The sequence below is a fragment of the Heptranchias perlo genome, chromosome 14 (assembly GCF_035084215.1).
Source record: "Heptranchias perlo isolate sHepPer1 chromosome 14, sHepPer1.hap1, whole genome shotgun sequence".
NCBI lineage: Eukaryota > Metazoa > Chordata > Chondrichthyes > Hexanchiformes > Hexanchidae > Heptranchias > Heptranchias perlo.
In genome coordinates, this window is record NC_090338.1 from 35,577,700 (window position 1) to 35,587,228 (window position 9,529).

Below are 9,529 nucleotides of genomic sequence, written 5' to 3' on the forward strand. Positions count from 1 at the left end.
GGCATTTCGCTGACTGCATCATTGAAGTTGCTGTATTTGCGCAGTAGATACAAACTAAACCACAAATATTTAGGGCTAGTAATTAGTGTAAGTACGCTTTTAACAATATGATAATTGTTATTACTGCTAATCAACCTCAGGCACTGAAAAGTAACTATTACAAGTGTGGAGTCTCATTCCTTCAGGTTTTGAATTTTTTGGGAAGATTTTAAAAATGTCAACTTTTACACTTAAATTTTTTTCTTCTTACTTTTCCTTTGTCACTTACTCAATCCAATCTTTCTTTCCCTATTTCTCTCTGTACGTGATTTGACATGGCTTATGTACAACAGTTTTAAATAAGAGAAATGTGGATTATTTATAAATTTGGCTTATTTCTCATTCCAGGTACGTTGACTACTTACTTGGAATCGGGACTTAAAATAATAAAGTTACAGCATCATTAACCAGTAGGCAGGGAAGCTTTAGATTCAGGCCAGGAAGTGCCATGCTTCTGCCAACTGCCCACTGGATTTTTAACCAGAACTTGAAAAAGCTGCGAGAAAGGCCGGAGCTCAGTGCGATCCGGAAAATCTCTGCAGCAAGAATAGACAGTTGGCCTGACTAATGCATCAGTGCAGGGTGCTGATTTGGGGTCTCCATGACATCTAACCAAATATCTCAGGGCAATTTTACATATCTTGCAATGGCAAATGAAGAGGCTGTTCAACCACAGCTTGAAGCTTGATTGCTACTTGTTTTCCTTTGGCTGCAAATGCAATGAAATGTTACTGTGCATCATCTGCAGTACATATGGAAATATGAACAAAACAGACAGCTAAAGAATCAGACATGGTAAAATAAAAGATTGTAACTTTTCTAATATTCATTACAAACCTGATATTTAAGTGACAGAATCTAGCTTACCTCCAGACTTATTTGCTGAATGGTGCAAGAAAAAACTCTAGCCACTAGAATAGTCCATTAGATAGAGAAAACTCGATTAGTAAGTGCTGGTTTATTTAAGATTTATTGCAGAAATTTGGATTTGATAACACTAAGTGGATTTTCCTTTTCTACTCCAGCTGTAGATTTTTGATAGTGGTCTTGAGTTTAGGATTTATCTAGGGGAACACAAGTGTTGAGCACTTCATGTTATTTACATTAATTTTACTCTTTGCACATATGAGCTAATACAAACAATGACTGATAGCAAAGGAGGAACACATAATTGTAATGCAGATAATACACTTCTATATTACTATGCTGCTTCTGACTTGAGTGGAGGCCAACATCTTGGGATTATAATAAACTAGAAGACACAAGCTGTTACACTGGACCTATTACTTCACCCTATGTCTATCTCTAAATAGTCAATTACTGACTGAGTATTTGAAAGTACAGGTTATGTAAAAACTACAGTATTTATACAAAGCCAACAATCTCATGTTCTATACAAAACTGGAACTAAGACAACATAAAGATACTTTGCAATTATATAGTGCCTTTCACAACCTCAGGACCTCCAGAAACATTTTACAGCCATGAAGTACTTTTGAAGTGTAATGTAGGAAATGTGGTAGCCAATTTGCACACAGCAAAATCCCACAAACAGCATTAAGATAATGACCAGTTTTTTTTAAAAAAGTGATGTTAGTTGAGGGATAAATACTGGCCAGGACACAGGGGGAACTCCCCTGCTGCTCTTCAAAATAGCAACATGCGATTTTTTATGTCCACTGAGGGCAGGGGGGACCTCGGTTTAACATCTCTTCCAAAAGACAACACCTCCGATTTGTGCATTCCCTCAGTAATGCACTAGAATGTCAGCCTAGATTTTGTGCTCAAGGCTTGGAATGGGACTTGAACCCAAAACCATCCAACTCAAAGGGGGGAATGCTACCACTGAGTTACAGCTAACTCCTAAAATAAACTTCTGATAGTCCGAAAGAAGCCAGTTCTATCCTTCCATGGTAGAATGGTCATAAAATTCACAAAAAGGCATTTCCATAGATTCTGCATCTTGTTTAAGTAATCCAGTTTATATCCAATGCACTGCCTGCAAGATCTTCCACAAGGGGGCATGGATGCAAGCTCAAGGAGAGAAGTCAAATAGTTTGGATTTAACTACATTGCAGATGGTGGTGAGTGTACAGAACTGACTGCCCTGTAGTCAGTGGAGGCAGTCAAGAGAGACAGCTATATGGATAGAGCAGAGAAAACAAGATGAAGAGCTTAAAATAAATAGTGAATGGCACTTTTAAGCTTTAGGGACTGGCCAGACAGACCTTAATGATCTCTTCTGGTCCTTGTATTCCTAAAATACTTGATTGACATTGTCCATATTTTGTAGAATTGTAATAGTACATACACAAGATTCAGAAACCTACAACTTTTGAGGAATGTATTGCTACCAACTGCCTTTTAGATTAGCTTAGATTCACCATGTTAAAGTGGATTCATACTCTGGTTGACAGCAAGTATGCTGTTACCTCCCTCCCCCACTTCCATTTTGCTGTGTCATTTTTCTAATCTTTGAATTAGAAAACAGTTGCTGATAGCACCATATCTCAACTGTCTTTCAATTAGTGCATTCCAACATTCAACACCATCACTGACAAAAAGTGACTGCTATACAAGACTACCAAACTAGCAAAATCAGCTGATTTCCTCATTCTACAGTAAATTGCTGCCGCCCCAAATACTGACCAGAATACCATCATTGCAGCACACTGCAGGTTCAGGTGTGGTTGTTACTAGTACTTTGTGTTATGTCTGAGCAAGGATTCGAGTTTGTGTTCATGATTCCCGACAAGTTGCCAGAGTTCACAGCCTTGCATCTTATGGAGAGATATTTACTGACCATTCCTGCATTTTGGAGAAGTGCCCAAAGAAAATTGGTAGTCATCTCAAGTTGCTTTCAATCGCATGAGCAAGTTTAGACGTTAGCCAAGAACTAAATACTTTCCTGCTCCCTCTTTCAGATTAGTGGATAGGTGGACAGCAACATAAGGATATTTTTGAACTGAGGCTACTGGATTCTTTGTTGAAATTTCTTAATTTATGGCTAGCAACATTTGGAATTTAGAATTACCCTTTTCACATCCTTTATAGTGGATATTTTGGAACTTGTAATAGTCTACTTTGATTGTCACGGAGGTCCCCATACCACTCAGTTGACTCCTGCACCACAATCCTGTGACTGATGTTGCTAAAGTCTGTATACTATAGGCCCACAGACAATGCAGTGTTGCAAATGTACGAGATGCGTTTTGTACCCGGTTTCTCAATAGACAGTACAAATGATGGATTAGTCCCTGCCTTGTGCAAGTATTTCTGCCCGAGTCTCAGGAGCCTTTTTTCCATTGTTTGGGGGTCTACAGATGTGTGCTGATGGGTTGAGCAAAGCGTGGAATACTGCCTTTATTGCTCAGTCCTGGATTGTTTGTAGCCGACTCGCTGTACAACAGGCTGGTTAGCCATATTCCAGCATTGGGCAGATACTGGGCTGAGAAGAGTGAGCCTGGAGTGTGGGAAGTCCTTCCATTGGGGAAAACTTGGTAGACATTGCTGTGCTCACTGACAGCAATTGCACGCTGAGTCAGGAAATTTGCTATCCATTGAACCAGCTCATCAGGAGTTCTCGTATTATAGCACGTTATGCCAAACCTCATCAAAAAACACCAATATGCACTTTGTTAATGCTTTGGAGGATGGGCTGATAGCTATAGCAAGTTGACGCTGGTGCTTCTTCTCCTGAACTCAAGCAGAGTCGGGTTTAAGAAGTCAATACTCTGATGATGTTGGAAACGGTATATGACGATCCACCCAAGCAGTTTATCAAGGCAGCTCAACATGTTGATAATAACCTTAGTAATTACTGGCTTAAGAGTTTTTGCCTGGTTTGCCCCAATTGTAACCACACCTCAAAAGTAGCTCAGCTGAAGACCTCAGCAGTCACATCCATCATCTCATCGGGTGATGCCGTCCTCTCCTGGGGCTCTCTCTCATAGCCTTATTTCGAGTTCACCAGTTATTAGCTGAGCCAGGGCATTTGCACTGTTCTTCAGTCTTCCCTTACAGCAGGGGTTGAAAGAGTTCTAATTACATCCATTCACAACGCTCCACTTTTTCCCAGCTACTGTTCAATTTCTTGTGATTTGGTTTGGTTTGGTGTACTGAGTAGTCACAGTTGGGCAGAAAGGATCAGTAGATAGTAACTCTCCATATCCTCCTTAAACCTTAGGTCAAAGCACGTGCTAACCGGAGCTGCTGTTACAATGGAGAGGTTGAGCAGGTCACGGAAGTTGAAGCTGCTGCGATGAGTGGACTCTGGAGATTTCAAGATACTGTAGCCCAGATCATTGGTTACGTTCAGTAGCTCTTTGCCTGCAGCGTTAATAGACTAGCTGTGTCTGTGTTTTGCATTGAATTCCCCCAGGATCAGGGTGTTGTTTCAAATCAGAGTTCTTCTGCATAGGTCCCATGGTGGAAAAGTCCCTGGATAGTAGACAGACACATTTTAATGGTGCTCATTAATTCAGAAATAAAATTCAGCTGCTACATACTCCAATCCACAGGCAGCACTAGATATGCCAATTTCACTGTACTTCAGGCTGCAGCAGTGCATCAGGAAACTGCTCTTTTTTGTCTGATCCAGCAGGTGGAATCAGCTTTTGCTGGAGATGGGCCTCATTTACTGAGGCAGATGACATTTTTGTTCTAGCTGTCTAATGTTCAACATGTAACGTGTTTCACAGGTGACAATGGCAGGACTTTCATGTAGCTGATTTGTTGCAGCCATTAGTGATCTATGAGGGATCAGTAGCAACATAAGGCTTTGCTTGATGAGTGCCAGTATACACTTCAGTCATCACAACGTTGGATAGCACCAAGGAGAGTGAGCAGATCGCAGTTTAGATTGACAGACTGGTTGAGAATTTCAATTGGTTTCCTGCCCCAGTGTCACCATTATTGTTGCTTGCACTGCTGGTCCATGTGCTTTCACAAGACACTAGAATCAATCTTTGATGCATCCATCCTTTGCACGAGTATGTTTTCATGCATCTGGCAAGCTAGATTTGTCTTATGGCTGTTTGTGACTACCTTGAATTGGAGGCAGTTTTGTGCACTTGCTCGGTGTGGTCCACCACTTGGCACAGGTGGCATAATATTTTGGGATGCTGTGTAACCCCCTCCATATCAGTCACATTTTGTGCTGTATTGCACTCCATTGCTCTATGGCTAAATCCCTAGCAACTGAAACATTATAAAGTTGCCACAGCTGGGACATGCACCACCTCCATTTTGCAATGAATGAAGTAAAAACTCAACCTGTTTGAGTCTGTTCAGGTTTCTCAAAGGTCACTGATTAGGCTTACAAGTAGGTTTTTTTTGTGGCTCACTATTCTGTTGAGCCAATGCACACTGTACTCTTCAGCTCGGAGGTTAGCCTTCCATCTCTTCCACTGGTACTTCAATGCTGATAGCCCTAATATCCAGTTGGCACAGTCCTTGGCTGGTTAGCATACTGCTGGTAGCATTTTGGCAGACTAGCATTGCTGCCCACCAAATGCATCTCCTACCCAAGGTTTTAAAACAGTATTTAGGTCCTTGATAGTAGTGTGCCAAGATATCCCCTCCGGGTAGGTGGTGCATCCTTACAATGGACTTCCTTGGTTAGGATTATCAATACAAATTGACAAATCAAACCCCCTCAATAACAACAGTGAATATAGTCTGTACTAATATGTCACTTCTGCTGGAGACTGTTTGGTGATTGCTGGTTTCCTGCTGCTGTCTAACTCCCATTCACCTTGGCCTTGTCTGGACTAACTTCAAGCTTGTGCTTAGCATTTCCATGACTTACTTCTATTCCAGCTGCTTCAGCACCCAACAGGTTCTCCTTTGCTTTCTGCTCTCCTTTGCTGGGCTCGTGGCTGCACTTTTGTCTGACTGATAGTGAAGAAGAATAACAGACAATCAAACCAATTGAACTAGTTGGATATCTTCTGTCAAATCTCCTCTTTTGAGGTGTCTGGCCAAATGACATCCGAATATAGTCCAGAATCTCCAACAGTTTCTTTGTATCACATGCAATTTTAGGCATAGTACTTCCCTCCCACAAGTGGAGCAAGAAGGGACAGCTTGATCATTTCAGCACTATAGGATTTATTTGGTAGCAGAATTCTATGTGGCACTTCTTGAGTGAGCAGCAGCAAGAGCAGTCTCATCCCCGCAGCTCACCTTCTATCAGCCTAGCAGACAGATGTTGAGAAGCACATGACCCAAAATAGTCCTCTCCTGCTCTAGGGCTACATGAGAGAAGTGTGCAGTTAGTGACTGAGAAGGGAAAACATGAAAATATAATTTATTAACCAACTGAAAAGCATTCATTTGACTCTTTAAAAAAAACTGGGCAGTCTTGTTGTATAGCAGGAAAGACATTTAGAAAGCAACTTCAAAAATCTTCATTTATGGGGATTGTGTATTCATCTCATAGGTAAAACGCCCTAGTAATTTTTTTTTACATTGGGAAACCCAGGTAAAGCACTAAGGACCACAGTGGAGCATACCACAAACTGAACAGTAGAGAACCAGACCAGATAAATCAACTTGGTTAGTTGATTCCTAGTCTGCAGATTGTAGGAAGAAGGAAAGTGCAACAGTGCATGATCCAAGGTGAGTACACAAAAAAACACATGGGGATTGCTAGGCACCACTCAGAGAAAGTCACAAGTACAATTTACCTCCTAAATTTGCAACAAATAAAATTAATCAGGTTACTAGAAAGTTAGCAAACTATCTAAAAACTAAAATCCTGAATGAATAGCCACAAACTGACCAAACTTGTCCTTCAGATGGCATGTTAGAAAGAGGGGGCCTCTGCCCATTCCACTGGTGTAGGAGTTAAGATACCATGCCACTATTTGAATAGTGGTACTCCAGCATCTTGCACATCCTACTCTTTCTTCTCCTCCTCCACCACCATTGGCAATGGTTACTTCAGCCATCTAGGCCCCACATTCCAAAATTTCCTCCTTAAAAACCTTGAACCTTCCTATTACTCAGCACCCATTTTCTTCCTGTACACCCGATATGCCTGGAAATGTTTCCTTCCCCAGTTAAAAAGGTGCTAAATAAATGCAAGCAGGAGTTATCTTGGCCAACATTCCTCTTTCAACCAACAGAAAAAAAGTCAACAGGTCATTCATTCTATTGCTGTTTGTGAAGTCTTGCTGCATACAAAATGGCTGCTGCATCACTGCACTTAGAACTTAATAAAGCATACTTGAGCACGAGAGTCATGATAAAAGGTGATATAAAAAATACAAGTCTTCATTACAACTAAAATTCAAGTCCTACATTAAACTATTTGAATTCTTAACATAAATTGAGGGACTAGCACAATGAAACCCCTTCACTGTTTCCTACCTTCAGTTTACATGCACTTTTCCCTGACTTTTTTTGTCCCTTGCTTTTGCATCAGTTCACTTCCTGTAATGTCTCCTATTCACAACACCCCGTAGCCTTTCATCTACACTGTAGCTTCTTTATTTCTGCTTCACAAAACACACAACCCCAACACTGTCTTGAGAACTGGTTCAGTCCAGTTGTGTACTTACCTAATATGTGATGACCTCGAACACCAGGAATTACAAAGAACATAACGTTCCCAGATTGAGACAATAGGTCTGCAATGCTCTTCTCTTCTGAGGGACCAGCTATGCATTTCCAAGATTGTCTTGCCCCTCTCCACGTTCCAGGTGTCCATCGAATCTGTGCATTATTCAAATTTTGCTACAGCTGGTTAATCCCTATCAACTTTTTTTTGAAGCCTGATATTCTAAATAATCCCATTAAGACAATTTTCATAACGCATGCAGTAGCAAGTGGAAAGTTCCAGGCCTCTTGCCAATTCCCAACATGCATACACACTGATGTGGAATCAGTACTCCCATTATGGGATGGGATTTTTTTCTTTATGCAATTCTCTTAAGTCTTCACTTCCTCCCACACCCCTATTTTCATCCTGACACGCTATGATTATGTAGATATGAACATAAAAGCACATGTGGCTTAAAGGGCAATTGCACCTGTAGTGTTGATGCAGACAGCAAAGGAAGAGCTAGGAATTGGACCAAATTTGGCTAATATGAACTACTGTAGGGGTGAGGGTGCTATGATTGGCTTCAATGCCTGAGGCTGGGGTGGGGGTGGGAAAGAGAGAAAGAAATAAAAAGCCAGAAAGACCCTTACTACAGCAGACATGCATGCAGATACTAGTGGAGGATAAATCAGACTCAACTGTCATGTGCCTCACACTCTACACAAAAGAATAGCCTACTGACACTGCTTAAGCTACTCACACAAAGTAGCCTCTCAGTTGAGTTGGCAGTGAGCTTCCAGCACTCCTTCCTCCCAAGATTTACAAGCACGAGTCACTGCTTCCAAGGGAGATTGATTGGATGACCAAACTGGATAATAGCATTTCCTACTACCTTTAAGACTTGTACTCCCACAAAACAAAAACCCACTTGTGTTTAAATGCAGAATATTCTGCTAGTTATCTGCAATGCCAGGTTACGGTGCTAAGTTTCAAGAGGTTATAAGTGTCTAAATTGACACTTTGAAAGGATTACAGTGTGTTCATTATGCCCAACACTTCCAGATAATCAAGGAATGCTGGTGACAAGTTAAAGATGTGCAGTCTCAGCTCCACAAATCCAAAAGGATGGAATCAATAAAGTTGCAGGTAGTGCCTCAGGGATTCTGACAGGTGGGAAGAGAAAGCAAAAGAGAATCTGACAGCCAGCACTTCCCACTGGATCTTCCAGTATTAAAAAAAGAGTATTCAATAGAAGACCAGCATTTCCACTAGCAGATAAATATGGCACAATAAATGACCACAATCCAGAAATGACTACTTTGACCCCAAGACAGGCACAATGAAATTCTTGGAAACTTGTATTTAAAAATGTTAAATTCTTAACAGAAACTTCAATGGGGTCAGACCCCACAAGAGCTCAGGACAATGGTTTACAAAAAAAAGTCCTTTCCACCCTCAACCCAAAAAAATATTTTTTAAAAAGGTGCACATCGCAGTTACCAGTTTCAGATAAGTGAAACATTGACAAACTTGAAAGGATTCACAAATAATTATTAAAAAAAACATGAAGTGGACCTCAGAACCTCAAATTAAATCAGCAGCAGAGCAGAAAACCCCACAAATACTCTTTCCAGAAACTAGAATCAATTACCTGATATTGATAAAAACAAGGGAAGAGAAAGGAAAATTTAACAAGGTCAATGGATCCACTGCAACACTCATTCTCTCCCAAACTAACAAATCTGCAATTTATAAAAAATAATTTGGCTGAGAACAAGCACTGGATTCTAAATATGTCTGGGAACAAATTTAGATTTCATAATTCATAGAATGAACAGGAAAAAAAAGTTGCAAATAAACTGTTATACAGTTACACGGTTAAAACCCTCAGCATCTTCAGGTAGACTTTACCCAGAAAGAGACACTACAGACAAAAGGAGA